This window comes from Balaenoptera musculus, chromosome 19, assembly GCF_009873245.2.
Source record: "Balaenoptera musculus isolate JJ_BM4_2016_0621 chromosome 19, mBalMus1.pri.v3, whole genome shotgun sequence".
NCBI classification, from domain to species: domain Eukaryota; kingdom Metazoa; phylum Chordata; class Mammalia; order Artiodactyla; family Balaenopteridae; genus Balaenoptera; species Balaenoptera musculus.
Window position 1 is genome coordinate 48,755,182 of NC_045803.1, and position 23,492 is coordinate 48,778,673.

Here is a 23,492-nt window from a genome sequence, read left to right on the forward strand (position 1 = left end):
CTGGGCTCCCCAGAGACTTCACTATCTTACTCCTCCGTCATCTTACGGGCATAGAATCTAAGGGCCTCCCTGGGATGCTGGGGCTTCTTGCAGTATAAGCTGGTAGTAGAAACCCTTCTGAAAATGTTCTTGAGAGTGAGAGGTTGCAGATTCTGACTAGGTGTTCAGCATCCACCTGTGGAACTTGGATTGAGTCCCTGGAGTCGTGGGGCTTCTGTCCCCGGGGTGGCTGAGTCACTGAGAAGAACACAGGCTTGGAGTCAGAACGTCCTGGGTTTGAATTTTGAATCTACAAAGGGACCATCTTTGTGACCATAAACAGACACTGAAATCTCTGGATCTCTGTTTATTGTGAGGGAAAAGACATCTGGCTTATAAAATTCCCGGTAATGGCCTTCTCTGCCAAACACCGAGGAGTCAAACAGTAAATTTAAATGTTTCCCTCCGAATTTCTGAAGATATTTCTTTGACTCAGTGCAGAAAGTGATAGCACTAACTTTTTCTTGGTTATCTAATTTGCAGACTTGGAATTAAGAACACTCAAAATCCTCTTGGATCACTCACATAATGAGATGATAGCAATTTCCTTGAAAACAAAGAACATTAACTATTAGTCACTATATAAATAAGTTTTTAATATTGACTCCACTGATTTTCCCATCCTTCTTTCTAAATACCAATCCTGGCTTGAATGCTGTTTTTAAGATATATAATGGGCTACAACAATTCACAATACTCAAAGAAAGGGGTGGGTGGTGCACAGGCAGAGCTGCAGTTCAGCCAGCATGGAGGTCAAGGTTCTGTGGAGGAATGGAGCTTACTGATTTTTAAAAAAACTTTATGGAAATATACTTAATATGCAAAGAGTTGCATGAATTTAAATGTATACATTTGATGAGTTTGGACATATGCATACACCTGTGATAACCATCACCATAAACAAGGTAATAAACATATCTATTAGCTCCAAAAGCACTCTCGTATTCCCTTGCTTTATTATTCTTTGTGGTAAGAACACTTTGTGTGAGATCTACCCTGTTGACAAGTTTTTAAGTGCACAGTACTGTATTGTTAACTATATACTCTAGAGTTTTATATAAGATGAGTAAGTTCTAGAGAGCTGCTGTATAACTTAGTGTTGTATGATTTTTAAAAGTATGATTTTTCAGTACAGGGTGTTTTGATTAGGTGGGTTGATCCAAGCATAACGTTCTAGGAGGAAAAGAACATTGAGTGTTGTGGCCTCAAATTAAAAAAAAAAAAATCACTAACAAAAAATTGGCAAGAACCTTAGATAAAAGCAACAACTATAACAAAAAAAGAATGTTGCATAGAGTATAAATTACAGCAAAAAAGTAATATCTTTTATAGTTTCATTTACATTATAAATGTTTAAAAAGTGATATTATTGTTTCTTGATATTTCCACAGTCCCTTTCTACCAAAGGATAAGAAAAATGTACTTTCACGATGTTCATCATTCATTCAGCTTCATTCATTGAACACCTACAATATGGCAGAAACTATTTGACCATATGATGAATAAAATGAGCACTTTAATTGTTTAAATAAAACACGCTGGTAGGTTAGAGGGAGACAGTAAACAAGCACATAATATGCTTCCAGGCACTGAGAAGTATTAAGAGGGCAGATAGAGAGAGGAGCCCTGGTCTGTTTGAGATAAGCAGGTCAGCAAAGGCCTCCCTGAGGAGGTGACGTTGGGGCAGAGGCCTAAATTAAGTGAAGGAGGGAGCCACCTGGAGTTCTAGGGGAAGAGCATTCCATGTACAAGGAACAACAATGACAACAAAAGGAAGCATTTTTTTACAGCTATGAAGGAGCATGTCAGGTACCCAGAATAGAAAGTAGGCCAGGTGATCCAAAAAATGGCGAAGGTGAGAGAGTAAGGATAGGAAAAAAACTGTAGGCCATGGGTTTTGTTCTGAATGTAATGGGAAGCTGTGATGGTTAATTTTATGTGTCAACTTTGCTAGTCTGTGGTGCTGAATTGTTTGGCCAAACACTAGTCTAGATGTTGCTGTGAAGGTATTTTTAAGATGGGATTAACATTTAAATCAGTAGACTTTGAGTAAAACAGATTGCTCTCCATAATGCGGGTGGGCCTCGTCCAATCAGTTGAAGGCTTTAAAAGAAAAGATGGAGATTCCCTGAAGAGGAAGGGATTCTTCCTCCACACTGAAACATAGAAATCTGCCTGAGCTTCCAGCCTTCAGACTCAAGACTACAACATCAGTTCTTGCTGGAAATTCCAGCCTGCTAGCCTACCCTGCAGATTCTGGACTTGCCAGCTTCCACAGCTTGATCAGCCCATTCCTTAAAATAAATCTTTCTCTCATCTCTCTCTCTTTTATATATATATATATACACACACACACACACACACACACATACATGCATACATACATACATCCTATTGGTTCTGTTTCTCTGGAGAACCCTGACTAATATAGAAGCCATCTGACTTACTTGAGCAAGGGCATGGTATGTTCTGATTTACATTTCAAAAATCAGTTACTTCAGGGAGGGAGAACTGACTCTTGGCAGCAAGAGGGAAGCAGAGAGACTAGCTAGAAGGCTGTTCTGGTCCTGTAGGTGAGACCTGACAGCGGCCTGGAAGTGATTGGAGGTCGCTGGTTTTGAAAAATATTTTGCAGGCTTTTTAAACAGATCAGATAAAAGGTGTGAGAGAAACAGATAAATCAAGGCTTACGTGTTGGGCCTGAGCAACTGTGTGAAGGGTGTGCTATTTATAAAGACAGTTCTGGAAGCCTGGGTAAGGAACAGGTGTGCATAGGTGGAAAAGGAGGGGAGGGAAGATGTATTAAGGATCCAGAGTTTTATTTTGAGCACATTAATTTCATGTTGCCTATTTGCTGTCCAAATGGAAACATCAGTTAGAGCATTAGATGCAGGCATATGCCGCTGTACAGTGGTAGTTAAGAGCACAGTCTGTGGAGCCAGAATGTGAACCTCACTGTCTTGGTCTTTTAATCTTAAAAATGGGATGATAGACATACATTACTGATGTGACATGAGGATTAAATTAATCAACATGTGTAAGCTATTAGAATGTGCCTGATGATCACAGAAAAAGTTATGTAAATGTTAGCTATTATTATAGTCAGAGTTTTATCTTTCTGGCTCATCAGATAAATTCCTAGATTGAGGCAGGGGCCTGGGGAATGTCTCCCAAGCATCCTGCTTTGTATAGTTTTTGATTACTAGCTCAAAGAGGTCAAAACACAAACAGGAATTGGGTGAAGCCAATTGTTTGTCTTCCCTTTGCCTGGACAGCAAGCACTTCTGGAATGATGGCATCAGAAAACTGTGCTTTAATAAAGCACACTTTTCTACCTGATTGCAACATCAGCTTGTCTGATGCAACCCCACTCCCCCCAAATACCTCCTTGCCTTCTATGCTTTCTTTCTCCATTGCGTATCACACCTTCTTATATACTGTATGTGACACACTTATTTGCTTATTTTCTGTCTCCTCTTGGTAGAATGTAAGCTCTAGGAGGGCAGGGATTTTTGACCATTTTTGTTCACTGTTAGCACCTGGAAGAGTGCCTAGCTCAGTCAATACAGAAAGAGTGAATGATATTTCCTAGTGCTTATTGTTCCCTTTGTTTCTTATTCTATTTCTTCAAATATTTTCCCATGAGAAAGGCACATCAAAAAGAAGGTTGCACATTAATATGATTCTCTGGACCTTTATGATTTGTGCAGAATGTTAATTTTCATTGAGACAAACCTCATCTATGAAATGGAATTTCAGAGGAAGCCTCTGATGGCAGTTTCAGTTTTGACTTTGGAAATCAATTCTGGAATTGACATATAGTCTCCTGAAAGTGATGATACTTTTTTGCTGTTGGCTGTCCACTCCATTTCCCTGCCAGTCTAAGTGTGGGCAGTAATCCACTCCAGTTACAGATTCTGATTACAGGTTTTTGCTCAGCAATGCTTGTCGATGAGAGGCATTGAGAGCTGTGCTGAGTGGAAGTTGATACATGACCAAGTCAGTCTATGACTTGTGAGTCTTATTGTAAGTCCAAGACACTGTATTGATTCTGTAGAATGGACTGGAAACTGACCATCATCTCACAGAACCCTCTAACTTGCTCCTTATCTGTTTATTCCCAAGGGAGCATTTGCATCATGCAGCTTTCTTCCAAAATCATTAACTTTTATTTCCCTTTACATTCCATTGTGATTTTACCATACGTATGAAGAGTGGACAAATGGATGTCTTTATTTAGTACAAAAGCATCGGTCCTGTTTTAATGTCAGCTTTTCAGAGGCAGTTAATTTTATCTTCTCTTAGTGCATGGTTTTAGTACATAGATACTGTTTCCTTGGACAGACGGGCATTGTGTCAAAATAAATTTCATTTGACCTTACACTTCTTGTGCCAGCATTTATTATCACCCTTAGCATATTGTATTACAGGTAGTCTTACAAAATATTTTTAAATTATCCTGATCAAATTAATCTTAATATTATAGCTGTTGTCTCATTTCTCATTGTGGTTGTACCAACCAGCACATAATGGCACATAGTTGGAGTTCAACAAATGATGGTTGAAGTGAGTTAAATATTAATTCCTGAGGCTGCATGGGAAGGGGCATTGCCAGTGTGCTGCTTTCAGATTTTCCTTTTATCTATAGAATGAATGATAGGCTGAAATAGGACTCCTCACCAGCTATTCTCTTTGTCCTTGAAAGTGGATGTAGACTGGACCTCAAGGAAAAAAACCTGTGTCTGAACTAGGTTATGATCCTTTTGTGCCTCTGAATTCTAAGCATGTTTTATGTCATTGGAGGATGATTATTCCAATGAATGACTAAAATTATAGGACGTCCATTCTAGCTGGAAGGAAGCCTATAATTCTACTAGAGAATGTTCATTATATAGATAAGTAGTGGGGACTGAGAATTTAGGGACTTACTTCAGACCTCAGAGCTGTCAGCTCATGTGGGAAGGAAATTCATAGCTCCTGTGCTCTACCATGATATTAGACCTTGATTTGGAGGTAGTTACTTGATTTTCTGGGCACTTATCTAAGGCAGAACATTCTGAACAAAGCCTGCATTCTTTTTCAGAGATGACTAGATGCTCCCACTGAAGCCAGCCAGGCAGGGACGTTAGTCTGTGAGTTTGGTTTCTGCAGAACACATGCTGAATCACTTTCTCATGGCTGTTGGTACTCAGAATTGTCCTACCATCACCCAGGTCTTTGCCGTTGCTGTTTTTAGTTCACCTGAGGGGGAAAAAATTGAACTGAGCAACAGAAGATGTGTGGACAATAAAAAAAAATCAAATAAACATTTTCCTCCCCTGAGGCTAAAAGGAAAGAGAAGGATTCAAGTAAAACTTTCTAAGAATAATGATTCATTTATAATAAATGTCGTATCCCTTGCCTTGGCTCTATGATGTCATTACTATTATTTATATAACATTCTGGACTGTGCAACCCGCACTGCTGATGCTGCATCAAAGGGTGGGGTGCCTCACAGCTACTGTTTTATGTCAATATAGCTATTTTATTTATACACAAATAAATGAGCTTATTATATAGTATAAGTGATAAGTGCAAAGAAGAAAAATAAGGGAGGAAAGGAGGAGAGGTAATGTTGATGATAGGTGAGTAGCCTTAGACAGCCATAGGGATTTATTTTAAATACATTTTCCAGGTTTGCAAGTTATGTCCTAAACAGCAGCATATGGAACAGATGCAGTCAAAGCCACCAGCACTAAGAAAATGGGGTCACAGCCATGGAGACGAGACATTTGCCCCTTTTACATGCACTTGGTCTTAATGCAGATTGTGCAAAAAATAAATGAATACATAATCAGACCCCATTTTCTTTAATTTAACTGAATTATCATTTATTTTTATTTGTATCTAGAAAGGATTCAGACATAAGAAAGAATATCTATTAGCTTTATTTTTCAATACAATAGCCAAATCGTTGTACGTGATTTTAATAGATTCAAGTGGTAGATCAATTAACAAATTGTTTAATTTAAATCTATTTAAAGAGGAATACTTCCTTCCCCTTGTTTTTGTTCATTTAGTCACTAATATATTTTTTTGGTCTTAAATTGAAGTCATTTTGAAGCACCTTTCCTGGAAGTGATCAATACCCAGAGCTATTGCTATGTTCTCTCACCTTTTTCATTTTATGATAACATTAATGGTTCACAAAAGGGCTGTATTTTGCAGGTGTTGGGCATGAATATTGGAGAATATAAATATAGAATTGGACCCTTTGCAGAGACTCTGTAGCTGGAGTGATGACAAGGCTGGTCTTTACTGAGGAACAGAGTCTAAGTGACACCATTCAGGTGTCCACCAAATCTGAGAGGCTAAAAATCCAGTGCAAGTGGAAATGTTAACCTTCGTGCATGTGACAGTGACTTTCTCTGCATGATAATGGGGAAGAAGAGGAGAGAGCCTAAAAATACAGCAGCAATGAGACACCCAATATACTGACCTAAAGACCTTCTTGCAATGGTGTGGTAGGCAGAATAATGGCCCTCTTAAAGATGTCCACGCTCTAATCCCTGGAACCTGTGAATATATTACCTTCCATGGCAAAAGGAACTTCGAAGATGTGATTAAGGGTATGTACCTTGAGATGTGGACCTTATTCTGGATTATTCAGGTGGACCCAATCTAATCTGGCTTGGTCACAGAGAGAAGCAATGGAAGAAGAGGGAAAGATTCAGAGTATGAGGAGGACTCACCATTGCTGCCTTTAAAGATGGAGGAAGGGGGCAATGAGCCAAGGAGTGTGGACATCCTATGAGGCTGGAAATGGCCCTCAGTTGGTTGCCAGGAGGGAAACAGAGATCTTGGTTCTACAAATACAGGAACTGAAACACCGGTAACCTATATGACCATGGAAAAGGATCTTCCCCTAGAGCCTCCAGAAAGGAACACAGTCCTTCCAATACCTTAATTGTAGCTGGATGAGACCCATATCAGTTGTCTGACCTACAAAACTGTAGGCCACTATATTTGTGGTTATTTGTTAGAGTGGTGATAGGAAACTAATATAAATGTTGGCGAATGAATGAAAGAGATTAAGAGTGGAGTCTTCTTTGGGTCCATCAGTTTCAGCACTTGGAACGAGCTGCCACGTGGAATAGGCGAAGCTGTATTTGCTCTTACATTTGAAAACACCGATTATTGACAGCTCAGGCAAACATTCAGGTCAGTTAAAATAATGAATAAAGGGCACATCTACACAAGAGTCAGACTTGTTATATGTTACCACAGAAGATAACTCTTCATTTTCACACAGGCCTAGGAGATAGGAGACATAGCTTTTTTGTTGAGGTCTTAAAAAATAATTTCCAAATTATTTTAGTGAACTATTTCTCTTTTTGTTTCTGGGTAAGGGTCAACTGAAATTGCTCAAGCGTCTTATAACAGTCAATCATTTGTCATGGAAAAATGATGTAGCCAGCAACTAGGTCAAGTTTTATACCAACTTCTTTGCTTTTTCTCTGCAATTAATTGAATCTTCTACAATATCAGTGCTTGAGTATATAGTTGACCCTTGAACAACCTGGGGGAATCAGGGGCGCCAACCTTCTGCGTAGTTGAAAATCTGTGTATAATTTATAGTCAACCCTTCAAATTCATGGTTCCTTCACACACACAGCTTCTCTGTGTATATGGTTTCACACCTGCTGATTCAACCAACTCGGATGGTGTAATACTGTAGGATTTACTATTGAAAAAAATCCACGTGTAAGTGGACCTGTGCAGTTCAAACCCGTGTTGTTCAGGGTCAACTCTTATCTTTTTAGCTCACTTACTTTTGGTTCAACTTCTCTTCTTCTCCCTGGCTGCCTTCTTAGGGCTCCTTGAGCACCAGCTACTTGTTATTAGGACCCTGTGTTGGGGATCCTCCTGAGCATGCAGAACTCTATCAATGTGTACTCAGGACTCACATAGAGATGTAACATGGAGGCACAGGGGTGTTCCGATAGACCATGCCTGGATCATACCTAGGTTTAAATTGTATTGAAATTTCACTAGTTCAAAATATGATTTCCTTTTTTCAGAATTCAAATTGCTCAGAGAGGCAGGGTCTGACTCCATAAAAATTATACATATGCAGACAGGCCTTGTGAGGTCCATCCTGCATTGATATAGACTCCTTAATAGGGTTAAACTGTTGTGTTTGTGCCTGTGTGTTGTTTTGGTTGTGTACAAGCCAGTCAGATCTTTTCCTCCTTAGCCCCAGGCAGAACATTTCAGACCTGTTGTGGACTGAGTCGTTCCCCTGCCCCCCAGTTCTTATATTGAAGCCCTAATCCCCAATGAGACTATATTTGAAGATAGGGTCTCTAAGGGGGTAATTAAGGTTAAATGAGCTCATAAGAGTAGGATTCTATATGATAGGACTAATGTCCTTATAAGAAGAGGTACTAGAGTTCTCTATCTCTCTCCCAGCACTCACAGAGGAAAGACCAAATGATGACACAGCAAGAATGAGGCTTTCTATAAGTCAGGAAGAGTGATCTCACTAGAAACTGAATTTACCGGCACCTTGATCATGGACTTCTAGCCTCCAGAATTGTGAGAAAATAAATTTCTGTTGTTTAAGCCCTCCAGCCTCTGGTATTTTGTCATAGAAGCCTTGGCAGATTAATACAAGACCACTTCAGGAGTCTGCATTTCATCCTGGGAAGTCCTTGAGGCAAATTAAGCTTGGGACATGTGGCATCGTCCATTTTACATTTGAAAGCAAATATCTCTGGCTCTCGTATAAAAAATGACATGAAAAAGGAAGGAAAGAATGGAAGTGGAAAGTTAGCTGAGAGGCTACTGTACTGGTCCACGCAAGAGACAATGACATTCTTTAAGATTTGACCATGTAAAGCAAAAATGACAACTCTAAATTGTGCCGTTTATAACATATTCTATTTGTGCAGTTTATAACACATGAAGATAGAATATGTATCACAGCAATAGCCAAAGAGTGGGGATTTAAGGTTAATAGACTTACACTGTTGAAAATTTATACATTTCATGTAAGATGGTACACTATTAACACTGAATTGATTGTGATAATTTTATTATTCATAATGTAACCTCTACCTCTAAGTTAACATGAAAAAGGTGCAAAGATATATAGCTAAAAAGCCAATAAAGTAACTTAAATGAAATACTAAGCGTATTTCATTAGCTCAAAATGAGGCAGAAAAGAAGGTATAGAGAAAAGAAAAACAGATGGGACAATTAGAAATCAAACAGCAAAATGGTAAACCAAAATCAAGCTATATCTAAAATTATATTCAATGTAAGTGGAATGAATATGCCAGTTAAATGACAGAGATTGTCAAGCAGGAGGAAAAAAAAAGCAAGATCCAATTAAATCCTATCTACAAAAACATACTTTAATTATAAAAACCAATAAAGAGTGACAGCAAAAGGATGGGAAAAGATATGCCATGCAGACAATAAACATGAGAAAGATGCAATGGCTATATTAATATTAGACAAGATAGACCTCAAGACAAGAATATTGATAAAGAGGGACATTTTATCATGAAAAAATGCCAACTCATCACAAAGACATAACAATTATTAATACATATGTGCTTAATAATAGAACTTCAAAATACATGAAGCAAACATAGATAAGATTAAAGGGAAAATAGATAATTGCACAATCATAGTTGGAGATATTCACGTCATCTTAATAATTAATACAACACTTAGACCAAAAAAAATCAATAGAATGGATGACATGAACAGCACTAGCAACCTCCTTGATCTAATTGATGCTTAATAAAACACAATGTTCTATAACTAGAATACACATTCTTTTCAAGTGGCATGGAACTTTCAAGATATATAATATACTGAGCCATAAAATAAGTCTCAAGAAGTGTAAATTGATATCCCTATTTGGAAGTACCTATTAAAGCTAAACTTACATCTACCTTATGGACCAGTATACCTATTCATAGGTGCATACCACAGAGAACTGAATCCACCAAAAGACAAGTACAGGATTATCCACAGCAGTGTTATTCAAAATATCCCAGTCCTAAAAAGCAGCTAAATGCCCATCCACAGGAGAATGGAGACATTGTGGTATATTCATATAAAAGAATATAACAGAAAGAAAAATGAACTTTTGCTACACAGGACAATATGGATGAATCTCACAGATGTAATGAAAAGCTCAAGAATCCAGTTGTAAATCTAGTCAATAATGTATGATTTCATTTACGTGAAGTTCAAGAACAGGCAAAACTAATGAACAGTTATAGAAGGCAGAAGAGTTGGAGTAGCTGTTACTTCTTGGTGTGGTAGATATTGCCTGGGAAGGACACATGGGAGCATTCTACATGCTGACAACATATGTCTTATACAGGTGGGAGTTAAGGCCACGTCAAAACAACTGACTGGTCTGGTTCAAGAGGCCCAGCCTTCACCCCGTAAAACCAACTGTATAAACGATATGAGTCATAAGGACCTTGGTTTTCCAATCAACATTCCTAGGAGCTCCCAGATGATCCCAAAAAGTAGAACTGGTAGGTCATCTCCACCCCTCTCCCAGTGCATTATTTCCAAATCTGATGACTTGAACTTTGTGCTCCCTTGGAAAGAAGCTTGCAAACAGGTGGTCCTTGTACCAACTATATAAAGAGATTTTCTTGAGGAGATTACTGATTGAATCAGTCCTGCAATGAGACATTTTGATTGACCTAAAAATACAAATTGTTCAGAACTCTTTTAGAAGCACTTACCATAAACTGATATACTGATTAATCTTTGAAATGTGGCCTTTGATGGGCAAAACTGTTTGGCCAGTTGAAGTTCTTGTGAACTTGTGAAAAAATGTTTGTCTTTGAAAGCATTTCCTACTTTTCATATCTTTCCTTCCATTAGCTGCCTCTTTCTGACTTCCCTCCCTGTTATTGCAGTAGGAGGCATCTCTTCACACGAGCCCAGACATGCTTGGGCAGCTTTGCATAAAAACTTTTCATAGAAAGGGATCGTGCATTGTGATTTTCCCAGGGTGCCATAGCTTTAGGAACATCAAGTAAGTGTCATATACATGGACCTGTGTTAGAATAGCATGTGCTAGTATAAGAAGTGTAGGAGTCAGACCTCAGTTTAAGCAGTGGCTTTGGTACTCAGTAGCTGTGCAATGTTAGGCAAGTTACTAAAACTCTCTGAGTTTCAGTTTCCTTGTCTGTAAAATGCAATTAATGATCATTGCCTCATAGGATTATTCTGAGGTTAAACATCTAGAATGGTGTCTGGCATATTGTAAGGGCTCAATAAACAATGGTATTTTAAAAAAATATTTATTTATTTATTTGGCTGTGCCCGGTCTTAGTTGCGGCACGTGGGATCTTCGTTGTGGCATGCAGGATCTTTTTAGTTGTGGCATGCCAACTCTTAGTTGCGGCATGTGGGATCTAGTTCCCTGACGAGGGAACGAACCCGGGCCTCCTGCATTGGGAGCACAGAGTCTTAACCACTGGATCACCAGGGAAGTCCCAACAATGGTATTATTATTTCATGATGATGATAATGCTGCCGCTTCTGCTGACATTAAATTTAGTGGTATTCTGACCTCTTCCCTCTATAAATATAGGCAAAAACATCAGCACACAGTTATGTATAATTAAATGAGTTCTTTTGCTCCTTACTTTCTGGATAATGGGGCTTATCAATTCTTCATAAAGCACTTTGGATTCGGGAGCTAAAACTCTAAAGAGGTCTAATGACTAAATAAAATTTAAATGCCATTAGTACTTTATGTAATTATCACAGAGTGCCAGAGTGATATTTGGAAAATAAATAAATAGAGTTGGCTATTTTGTTCTCTTTAAGATTTCTACCAAGATGTTAACAGACAGAAAGCCAGTAAAAATACTGTATGAAATTTATTTTTGTTTTAATTTTTTTCAAATCCCATGTTGCTTAGCACAGGAGGATGTGACTGTAAGAGTTTCAACATAGTTCATTAGCTTTTAGAATAAGAGCTTTGTGAATTACCTAATTACACTCAACCTTGGTGCTCTTGACATTCTGCACAATCACTGTAGAACAGTTCATGTGTGGCATGTGTACCCTATAGTTTAATCTGACACAGTCATTTTTTCTTAATGAATGCGGAATTTAGGGCCCATTGTACAAATAATTGGCATGGAAATGGAAGGCATTTTTCTCTTCTTAAATAACAATATTGCACTTTTACAGTGTATATTGGGAAGGAGCTGGGAAGAGAGTACAGGGGATTACTGTCAAATAATAAAATGATTAATATATATTTGTTATTAACTTCCCACTGTTATCATCGGTGAGAGAGAAGATGGAATGACAAAGAGAAAATGGTATGAATTACATAGGTCTATTTGAAAGAAGCAGGAATTTGATTCAAGTGAAACAAGGGCTATGGTTTATTTATTATTATTTAATCTGTGCAGGAAACTAAGTGTTTTACATATATTCTCTGATTTAATCCTTCGATGTCCCTGTGAGGAGGTGCTTTATGGAAAACACCATATTTTTGCATCAAGCATTTATTGACCACTTATATGCCAGACATCGTGCAGGACATTGGGAATTCACCAATGGCTAAGACATGTTTTCTGCAATCTCACAGAGAGTGTGGATCACCAACCTATACATGGAAAAAATACTGTTTGTAATAAGTAGGGAGAGTAAGTATAAACAAAAAAGTATCAGTGTTGATTTCTAAGCATAACTGATTTGTAGATAGGCATTCTTAAAACAGTCACTATATCACTTTGGAGTTGGAAGATTTCCCAGGATTTAAGGATTGTAGGGCAGGGATGACTCAAACCTCATTTACTACCAAAGATTTAGCACCTGGGCAAGGCGTTGTGCTACAGCATGTGGAGTGCACAGCCAAGCCCAAGGAGAGGGATCTGGAAGATGATGGCCTGCACGTGCGTACCCGACTCTCTTTTCCTCACAGCTCCCATGCGGGGTCCACCCAGTGCACGCAGACGGTGCCTCGAGGGTGTGTTTCTGGTGGTGAGATTTCCTGAGATGTTTCTGAAAGAGGGCAGGTGCAGGGGACTTGATTATCTGGAGTGATGGCCCAGGCCTCTGCTCTGCCAACAGATGGAGGCAGATCTTCTTAGAAAGAGCTGCCACTGTCTGCTCCCTGTGGCCTCTGGTCCTTGGGATGGGCTTCCTCATTGTTTAAATCTGCACAGAGATACAGAGCAGCTGGCCCAAGGGGCTGAATCACAACATTTCCCCCTGCCTGGAGGGGCCATCTTGTGTCCTAACAGCTCCAGGGAGTCTTTCTGTCTTTGGATACACATTAAAATTTCCAAAAATACCTATGCCTGGGTGCTATGCAGACCATGAAATGAGAATAGCTGGGGCTGTGGCTCAGGTACCAGTATATCTTAAAATGTTCTCAAGCGCTTCTAAGGTATGGCTGTATTAGATTGCAAATGACTAATTTAATATGACTCAGGATGAGCACACTCACTAGTTAAAAAAGGTGATTAATCTTGAGGGAAAACCAACGGAGAAATAACATGGGGCTTTAACACAGAAACAATGAGTTAAACTTTCAAGTAGTTGAAATGGAACAACAACAAAAAACTACTTTCTGAAAGAAAAAATTCTGGATTTCACAGTACAGTTAAAGAATTTAAAAAATACATCACTGAGTGAGAAATTAATTATTGTCTTTGAAAATCTAATGGAATAAGTAGCTTACAAGACAGATAAAAAGAAATGGAAGTCAGAAGTGAAAGATAATTAACTGATGACTAAGAGGGAAGAAGAATAAACAGAGGATAGATAATAATGAAAGAAATAATAGAACCTTTTCCTGAGTGGAAGAATGACTTAAATGTAAAATTTAGAAAGGCTCAGTGGCTCCCAAATAGCATTGAAATTAAAGGTCTCAAATATCAAGTGGGGGGTTTAGGAACATATAATTGATTATATACTTTAAGGTCAGAACTCTAAGGATCATTTTCCTCTTAGGAAAAATTTTTTTTTGGGAGAATGCAGGATTCAATATGCATGCTACCCATCCATTTCAGATAAGAAATTATTCAAGTATAATAGAAAAGTGTTGAGGGTAATATAGTATGAATATATGATGGGGGTGGTTGGCTAAGTGGAGACAGTCTGGGAGTAAAAGCATTCTAATATTTTCACTTGGTGCCAGGGAAATGCAGTGGGCAAGGAAACTGCCTTGCTTGGCTGCGTGACTACTTAATCTAGCGTTATCAATAGAGAAATGTAGGTTTCATCATAACTATTAGGAATGGATATATAACCAGTGTTGAAAACTATGGTTATCTTTCCAAAGTAACCAGGCATATGGATGGAGGGTATGAGGAATAATACCAAAAAAAAAAAAAAAAAAAAAAACTTGCCAGAAAGAGTAATAAAAATGAGAACAACAAAGATAAAAATGAAATGATAAATAGATCAAATGAGATTAAAGTATAAGAATAAAACCAAATATATACATTATCACAGTACATGAGAAATACTGACATAATAATAATTATTTCATAATACTGAAATAATTTCCATAACACAAGTCAGAAGCTCTTGTAGGAGGTTAAAATGCAAAGTGCACAAAGAAGATCGAGCAACTATTGGTACAATCAAGATGGTATTTACTTGAATGCACTGAACATGTGATGAAGCTCTAAAAAACAAGAATGACTTGGACCAAATAAAATGGTAGTAGCAGTAGGTTTTAATATAACCTGTTAGAAAAATTTTAGTGATCAGTGCAATAAAAAACAGGCTACCTTGCATTTCACTCATGTACTTAAAAGCTCAAAGCAATATGTTCTAAAGAAACATTTTAGCTATGTGCAAAAGCAAGCATTATTTTTTGATTAACAGGCATGAATAAGACCATAAAATAATAAAAATTTAGAGATTTTTCAGGTCACGTTTCTAATTATGGCCAATAAAACTAGAAACCAACACTACGATTACTGTAAAATTCTTAATTACTTAAAAAAAACCCTCAAAGAAGAAATTTAGAATATCACAAATTATCTAGATAAGCAAATACCAAAATATCAGTTTATATCATAGCTTATGTGACATGACCATTGCTTTATTCAGAAAAGGTTATTATTAATGTTAAAAGAAAGTCTTATGAAAATATAATGACTATTTAAGTTAAGAAACTAGAAAAAAGCATGGTACAATATATGAAAGGATGAAGGTAGCAGTAATTAGTGATATAAAAGATAAAATTAGAGAAACAGAAGAAGAAGTATATACATCCACTTACAGTAAACAATGGAATAGATATGCAGTGGAATATTACTCAGCCATAAAACAGGATGAACATTTGCCATTTGTGACAACATGGATGGACCTGGAGAGTTTTTATGCTTGGTGAAATAAGTCAGACAGAGAAAGATAAATACTGTATATTTTCACTTATATGTGGAATCTAAAAAATAAAATAAATGAACAAATATAACAAAACAGAAATAGACTCACAGATACAGAGAATAAAGTAGTGGTTACCAGAGGGGAGAGTGGTGGGGGGAGGGGCAAAATAGGCAGAGGGGTGTAAGAGGTACAAACAACTAGGTATAAAATAAATGTTACAAGGATGTAATGTATAATACAGGGAATATAATCAGTATTTTATAATAACTTTGTATAGAGTGTATTCCAGAAAAATAATGAGTTACTATGCTGTATACACCAAACTAATATAATATTGTAAGTGAATTAAAAAAAGAAATAGAAAAAACATATAGTTGAAAGAATAAATACATGCCAAAATATGGGCCTTTAGAAAAAGCAAACTGCCGGCATGTTTGATTATGGAAAATATGAAAAGATATAATAATTAAAATGTATATTCAATAATTAGATAATTGTAAATATACAATATAAAGCATAACTGACAATACCACAGACACTGAAAAAATAAACAATTTATAAGAGAATACTACTTGTATTTTTTCTGAGGATCATATTTTCTTGATAACTGTTTTTTTTTTATAAATTTATTTTTATTTTTTGTTTATTTATTTTTGGCTGCATTGGATCTTCATTGCTGCACACGGGCTTTCTTTAGTTGCGGCGAGCAGGGGGCTACTCTTTGTTGCGGTGTGCGGGCTCCTCATGGAGGTGGCTTCTCTTGTTGCGGAGCACAGGCTCTAGGCACGCGGGCTCTAGAGCGCAGGCTCGGTAGTTGTGGTGCACGGGCTTAGTTGCCCCGCGGCATGTGGGATCTTCCCGGACCAGGGATCGAACCCCTGTATCCTGCCATGGTAGGTGGATTCTTAACCGCTGCGCTACCAGGGAAGCCTGATAACTGGTTTCTTGCTTATTTCAATATTCTGATTGTATTTGTTTCACCAACAGTCTTTCCCATTTGGCCAGCACTTAACCCTCATCACTGTTGGTACATCCATTTAAGTCTGACAAGTTTCTTTATAGTACCAAGGTACTCACATAGTGTTTATACCTCTTCCATTTTTCAAACAGTACTGCTTTTTGTCAGTAGAGGAGGGTTGTTTATCATGACCACCTCCAGTCAATGTCTAGTAAGGAGAAATTCACCTAGCAGAGGCGGCTTGTTTGTTTGTTTGTCTTCCTGAACCAGCACTACATGCATTGAGAGACTCCCCATGACTTCTGTTGCACCAGCTAGACACAAGAAGGGCACTCTCTATTGTCAACTTTTGTTCCTGAAACTCAGCATTGTCTGGCAGTTCAGTAACAAGTTTTTAGACTATTGCCATTGAACTGGTTTTATTCAGCTGGTTGAAATGTATTTTATTATATTAGGAATGAATTTCTTTATACTATTGTATTATCCATGAAAATGCAGTAAAGGATCTTCAACTTAGTCATTGCATCTTTAACAACAAATGCATATAAATGTACTACCTCTTGTGTATAAAAACCAATGTCTCAACATTAAGGCTCCTGGGAAGTGATTAGAAATGGTAATAATAACTCCTGGTGGGGCATGACTTGAAAATTGACATAGAAAGTGTCTAGAGTCAAAGCACAGAACCTCTGAATTAAACTGGGTAAAAACAACTGCCGATAAAAATGCCCAACATTGGATATTATCATTTAAAAGTTGCTATTTTGCAGAAGAACGGAATAGACATTTTTCCAAAGAGGAAATACAGATGGCCAACAGGCACTTGAAAAGATGCTGAACATCGCTAATCATCAGAGAAATGCAAATCAAAACCACAGTGAGATAGCACCTCAATCCCGTCAGAATGACTATCGTCGAAAAGAACACAAATAACAAATGTTAGTGAGGATGTGGAGAAAAGGGAACCCTTGTACGCTTTTGGTGGGAATGTAAATTGATGCAGCCACTGTGGAAAACAGTATGGAGGTTTCCCAAAAAAACTAAAAACAGACCACCATACGACCCAGCAATTCCATTCCTGCGTATATATCCAAAAATTACAAAAACATTAATTCACAAACATACATGCATCCCAATGTTCATAGCAGCATTATTTACAACTGCCAAGATATGGAAGCAACCTAAGTGTCCACCAGCAGTTGAACAGATAAAGAAGGTGTGGTATACATACACAATGGAATACTACTCAGCCATAAAAACAATGAAAATTTGCCATTTGCAGCAACATGTGTGAACTTGGATGGCATTATGCTAAGTGAAATAAGTCAGACAAAGACAAATACTGTATGATGTCACTTATGCGTGGAATTTGAAAAAATGTAACAAACTAGTGAATATAACAAAAAAGAAGCAGATTCACAGATAGAACAAAATAGTGGTTACCAGTGGGGAGAGGGAAGGGGGGAGGGGCAATATTAGGGTAGGGGATTAAGAAGTACAAACTATTATGTATAAAATAAGTTACAAGGATATATTGTTCAACATGGGGAATATAGCCAGTATTTTATAATAACTATAAATGGAGTATAAATGGAGTATCACCTTTAAAAATTGTGAATCACTATATTGTACACCTGTAATTTATATATATTATACATCAACTATACTTCAATAAAAAATTGCGGTTTTGGTATATTTGAAAAAATTTTTCTTTTTCCATTTCCCCCCCTACATTTTCCCCACTTACTACAACTCTCTAGGCCTCCAATGCTGGAACCAGGTCCTTTGGTTTAAATAGGTATTGTACAAACCTCCTTTCCATTGGCTTGCCCACACAGAGCTTTATATGCACACCCAAAGCAAGCTTTGATAAAGTGCTTTGGCTTGTGTCAAATAAGAGAAAGAAAATGTCTGGTAGCTTCAACACTTTCTAACTACAGTGTAATTTACTTCCACTACTCTCTACAGTTTGATGAACAGATATTATAATATCTTAGTATTATATTAAGATTATAATACTGACTTTGTTTACAGAAATATTGTAACTCAAACTTTTTTTTAGTTGAAATATGGTAGATGTATAATATTATGTTAGTTTCAGGTATATTGCTTCTCAAGCTAGAAACCACAAAACACAGAAATAACTTTTAAGATTGTGAATTTTAATACTTCTATTCTGCAAGACCTATGTCCAATGGATCTTACTTTGTGTTTTTCTTTTTCTATTCCTCCAAAACAAGGAATTAAAACAGCCTAGGTAAAATGAGTGACAGAGTGTATGATTTTAGTTCATCTGCTGTCGTCTTATTCTAAGTTATGTGTTTGAATTTTGTATTGCTGTTTGTGTATTTATTCTTATATACATACAAAGAGACAAGGTTTGTTCTGTTGAAAATCATTGAATTTGTAACTTAAACCTTGAATTATGACAGATAAAATTATCTGAATTGCTATAATGCACTTATCACAAAGCTCTGTTTCTCTGTGCAGCAGGATGGAGATGATACAAAATGATATTTATTATTTAGAGATGATGTAGCAAGCCAAAAAATATTTAAACCAATACATATATTTTCAGGTGATTAAATAAAAAACAAATACTAAGCTGAAATGTTTGATAGTCTCAGAAGCAATTTATAATGAATATATTTAATGTCATAGGCTTTACTCCTACTTTACATCACTAAAGTTCATGTAGCTTGATCTTAAATTTTGTGGAAAGGTTTGTAATCCTTTAAGCTGTTCTGGTCTCATCTTGATCCTTCCCAAGGAAAGGAAATTAGGTTGTTTAGTATCTTTATAAAATTGTCATACATTTATATATTTTTCCTTCAAAGTAATAGCAATGATAGTTTATAGAATGCTTTCATGTACACATAATCCTGAGGATTATTCTGATTTAATGACTTGATAAGAACAGAAATCTATCTAGTAACAGACCTGGAAATTCTGAGGAACTGCTTTGGGATTTAGGATACAAAGTGTTTATAATTTCATATTTTCATGAATAAATTAGATAAGCTGTCACAAGAGTGATTATGCACATATGGGAATAATCAGGCCCTTCTTGCTTTACTGCCTGTCATACCCAGCTCCAACTTCTTCTTCGGTTCAACTTCAGTTCTTCTTAGAAATACTGTTCACTTTTTGATTGGTTGTCCTTTCATCATGTTTACCTGGCAAAATCCCAACCATGCTTCAATAAAATTGTCCATCTTATTTAAACCTACTTACTCCTAGGTTGCCTACCACTGCTGGTCACAGATGTTAGTATCTATCAATTCATAATCTCTATCCTTACCAAGGGTGAAAAACTGTATCATGGAAATACTATGGGTGCCTTTTCTCTCTTCCCTGACTGTTGATTTCCACTCATACCTCCTTGTTTTTCAGCATTTGATATTAGCATGACATAAACCTAGGAATGTATTTTAATTTAAACATATAATATACCTTTAACCTAATCTTGGAGCTAATAATTTGAAAAGTACACACTTTCTAAAAGAGGTACAGAATACAAATAAAATATATTATTATGTAAAGCTTCTATCACTAAATAATATAGAACACAAATCAGCTTATCTCTAAATTGACAAATGAAATAGTTTCACAGACTATGTTCCTGAACATTATTGCCTAGAGACATATTCTAAAGTGCCAGATGTTTGATTACTTGAGTATATTTTTATAAAATGGAAATTCATTGATTGCCATCAGATGGAAATTAGAAAGAAAATCAACTATTTAAAATCATCTCATCAATTTATTTTATCTGATAATTTAAGCATATATATACTCACAAATTTAAATATAAATACATATGTATATATATGATTTGCTAAACTCATTATGCAGTACGATTTACTAAAATTATTATATTTTTATAAATATGTTTTCAATTTTCTTGAAAAAAGCTGCGACTAGTGTACCTGCCAAATGTTGTAAAGGTAGTGTAATCACTTCTACAAAATGAAGAGAATATGCATTTAGAAAATCCTAAAAACACCACCAAAAAAATACTAGAGCTCACTAATGAATTTGGTAAAGTTCAGGATACAAAAATCAATATACAGAAATCTGTTGCATTTCTATATACGAACAATGAACTGTTATCAGAAAGAGAAATTAAGGAAATAATCCCATTTACAATTGCATCAAAAAGAATAAAATACCTAAGAATAAACCTACCTCAGTTGGTAAAATACCTGTACTCAGAAAACTGTAAGACACTGATGAAAAAAATTGAAGATGACACAAACAGATGTAAAGATATTCTGTGTTCATGTATCGGAAGAATTAATATTATTAAAATGACCATACTGAGCCCTGCGGTGCCGGTGACAGAGGGTCAGGTGCTGCTGCAGCCTACCCGGCCGCCTGCTGCCCGCCAAACACAAGCCGCTGCCACCCTCCCCAAGGAGATCCTGTGGCTCCTGGAAGATGGCGGAGGAGTAAGATGTGGAGATCACCTTCCTCCCCACAAATACATCTACATGTGGAACAACTCCTGCAGAACACCTAGTGAACACGGCAGAAGACCTCAGATTTCCCAAAAGACACCCTCAGGAGACCTACATGCAGAGGCCAGGCCAAATCCATAGGTGAACCCCAGAAGCGGTGCGAACAAAGAAGAGAAAGGGAAATTTCTCCCAGCAGCCTCAGGAACAACAGATTAAATCTCCACAATCAACTTGATGTACCCTGCATCTGTGGAATACCTGAAGAGACAACGAATCATCCCAAAATTGAGGTGATGGACTTTGGGAGCAACTGTAGACTTGGGGTTTGCTTTCTGCATCTAATTTGTCTCTGGTTTTATGTTTATCTTAGTTTAGTATTTAGAACTTATTATCATTGGTAGATTTGTTTATTGATTTGGTTGCTCTCTTTTTTTTAATATATATATATTTATCCTTTTTCTCTTTTTGTGAGTGTGTAGGTGTATGCTTCTTTGTGTGATTTTGTCTGTATAGCTTTGCTTTTACCATTTGTCCTAGGGTTCTGTCTGTCCGTATTTTTGTTTGTTTGTTTTGCTTTTTTTTAGTATAGTTTTTAGTGCTTGCTATCATTGGAGGATTTGTTTTTTGGTTTGGTTGCTCTCTTCTTTCTTTTTTTATTACTTTTTAATTTTTTTATTTTTAATAATATTTTTTAATTTTAATGACTTATTTTATTTTATGTTTTTCTTTCTTTCTTTTTTTTTTTCCTCCCTTTTTTTCTGAGCCATGTGGCTGACAGGGTCTTGGTGCTCCAGCTGGGTGTCAGGCCTGAGTCTCTGAGGTGGAAGACCTGAGTTCAGGACATTGGTCCACCAGAGACTTCCCAGCCCCATGTAATACCGAACGGTGAAAGCCCTCCCAGAGATCTCCATCTCAACGCTAAGACCCAGCTCTACTCAAAGACCAGCAAGCTACAGTGCTGAACACCCTATGCCAAACAATTAAAGAGCAAACAAACAATGATGAGCAACACAATAAATGAAATTAAAAATTCTCTAGAAGGAATCAATAGCAGAATAACTGAGGCAGAAAAATGGATAAGTGATCTGGAAGATAAAATAGTGGAAATAACTCCCACAGAGCAGAATAAAGAAAAAAAGAATGAAAAGAATTGAGGACAGTCTCAGAGACCTCTGGGACAACATTAAATGCACCAACATTCGAATTATAGGGGTCTCAGAAGAAGAGAAAAAGAAAGGGACTGAGAAAATATTTGAAGAGATTATAGTTGAAAATTTCCCCAGTATGGGAAAGGAAATAGTCAAGTCCAGGAAGCGCAGAGAGTGCCATATAGGATAAATCCAAGGAGAAACACGCCAAGACACATATTAACCAAACTATCAAAAATTCAAAGAAAAAGTATTAAAACCAACAAGGAAAAAGCAACAAATAACATACAAGGGAATCCCCATAAGGTTAACGGCTGATCTTTCAGCAGAAACTCTGCAAGCCAGAAGGGAGTGGCAGGACATATTTAAAATGATGAAAGGGAAAAACCTACAACCAAGATGACTCTACCCAGCAAGGATCTCATTGAGATTTGACAGAGAATTTAAAACCTTTAGAGACAAGCAAAAGCTAAGAGAATTCAGCACCACCAAACCAGCTCTACAGCAAATGCTAAAGGAACTTCTCTAGGCAGGAAACACAAGGGAAGGAAAAGACCTACAATAAAAAACCCAAAAGAATTAAGAAAACGGTAATAGGAACATACATATTGATAACTACCTTAAATGTAAATGGATTAAATGCTCCAACCAAAAGACATAGACTGGCTGAATGGATACAAAAACACCCATGTATATGCTGTCTACAAGAGACCTACTTCAGACCTAGGGACACATACAGACTGAAAGTGAGGGGATGGAAAAAGATATTCCACGCAAATGTAAATCAAAAGAAAGATGGAGTAGCAATTCTCATATCATACAAAATAGACTTTAAGGTAAAGAAAATTACAAGAGACAAAAAAGGACACTACATAATGATCAAGGGATCAATCCAAGAAGAAGATTTAACAATTGTAAATATTTATGCACCCAACATAGGAGCGCCTCAATACATAAGGCAAATGCTAACAGCCATAAAAGGGGAAATCGAGAGTAACATAATCATAGTAGGGGACTTTACCACCCCACTTTCACCAATGGACAGATCATCCAAAATGAAAATAAGTAAGGAAACACAAGCTTTAAATGATACATTAAACAAGATGGACTTAACTGATATTTATAGGACATTCCATCCAAAAACAACAGAATACACTTTCTTCTCAAGTGCTCATGGAACATTCTCCAGGATAGACCATATCTTGGGTCACAAATCAAGCCTTGGTAAATTTAAGAAAATTGAAATTGCATCAAGTATCTTTTCTGACCACAACTCTATGAGACTAGATATCAATTACAGGAAAAAATCTGTAAAAAATACAAACACATGGAGGCTAAACAATACACTACAAAATAAGCAAGAGATCACTGAAGAAATCAAAGAGGAAATTAAAAAATACCTAGAAATAAATGACAATGAAAACATGGTGACACAAAACCTATGGGATGCACAAAAGCAGTTCTAAGAGGGAAGTTTATGGCAATACAATCCTATCT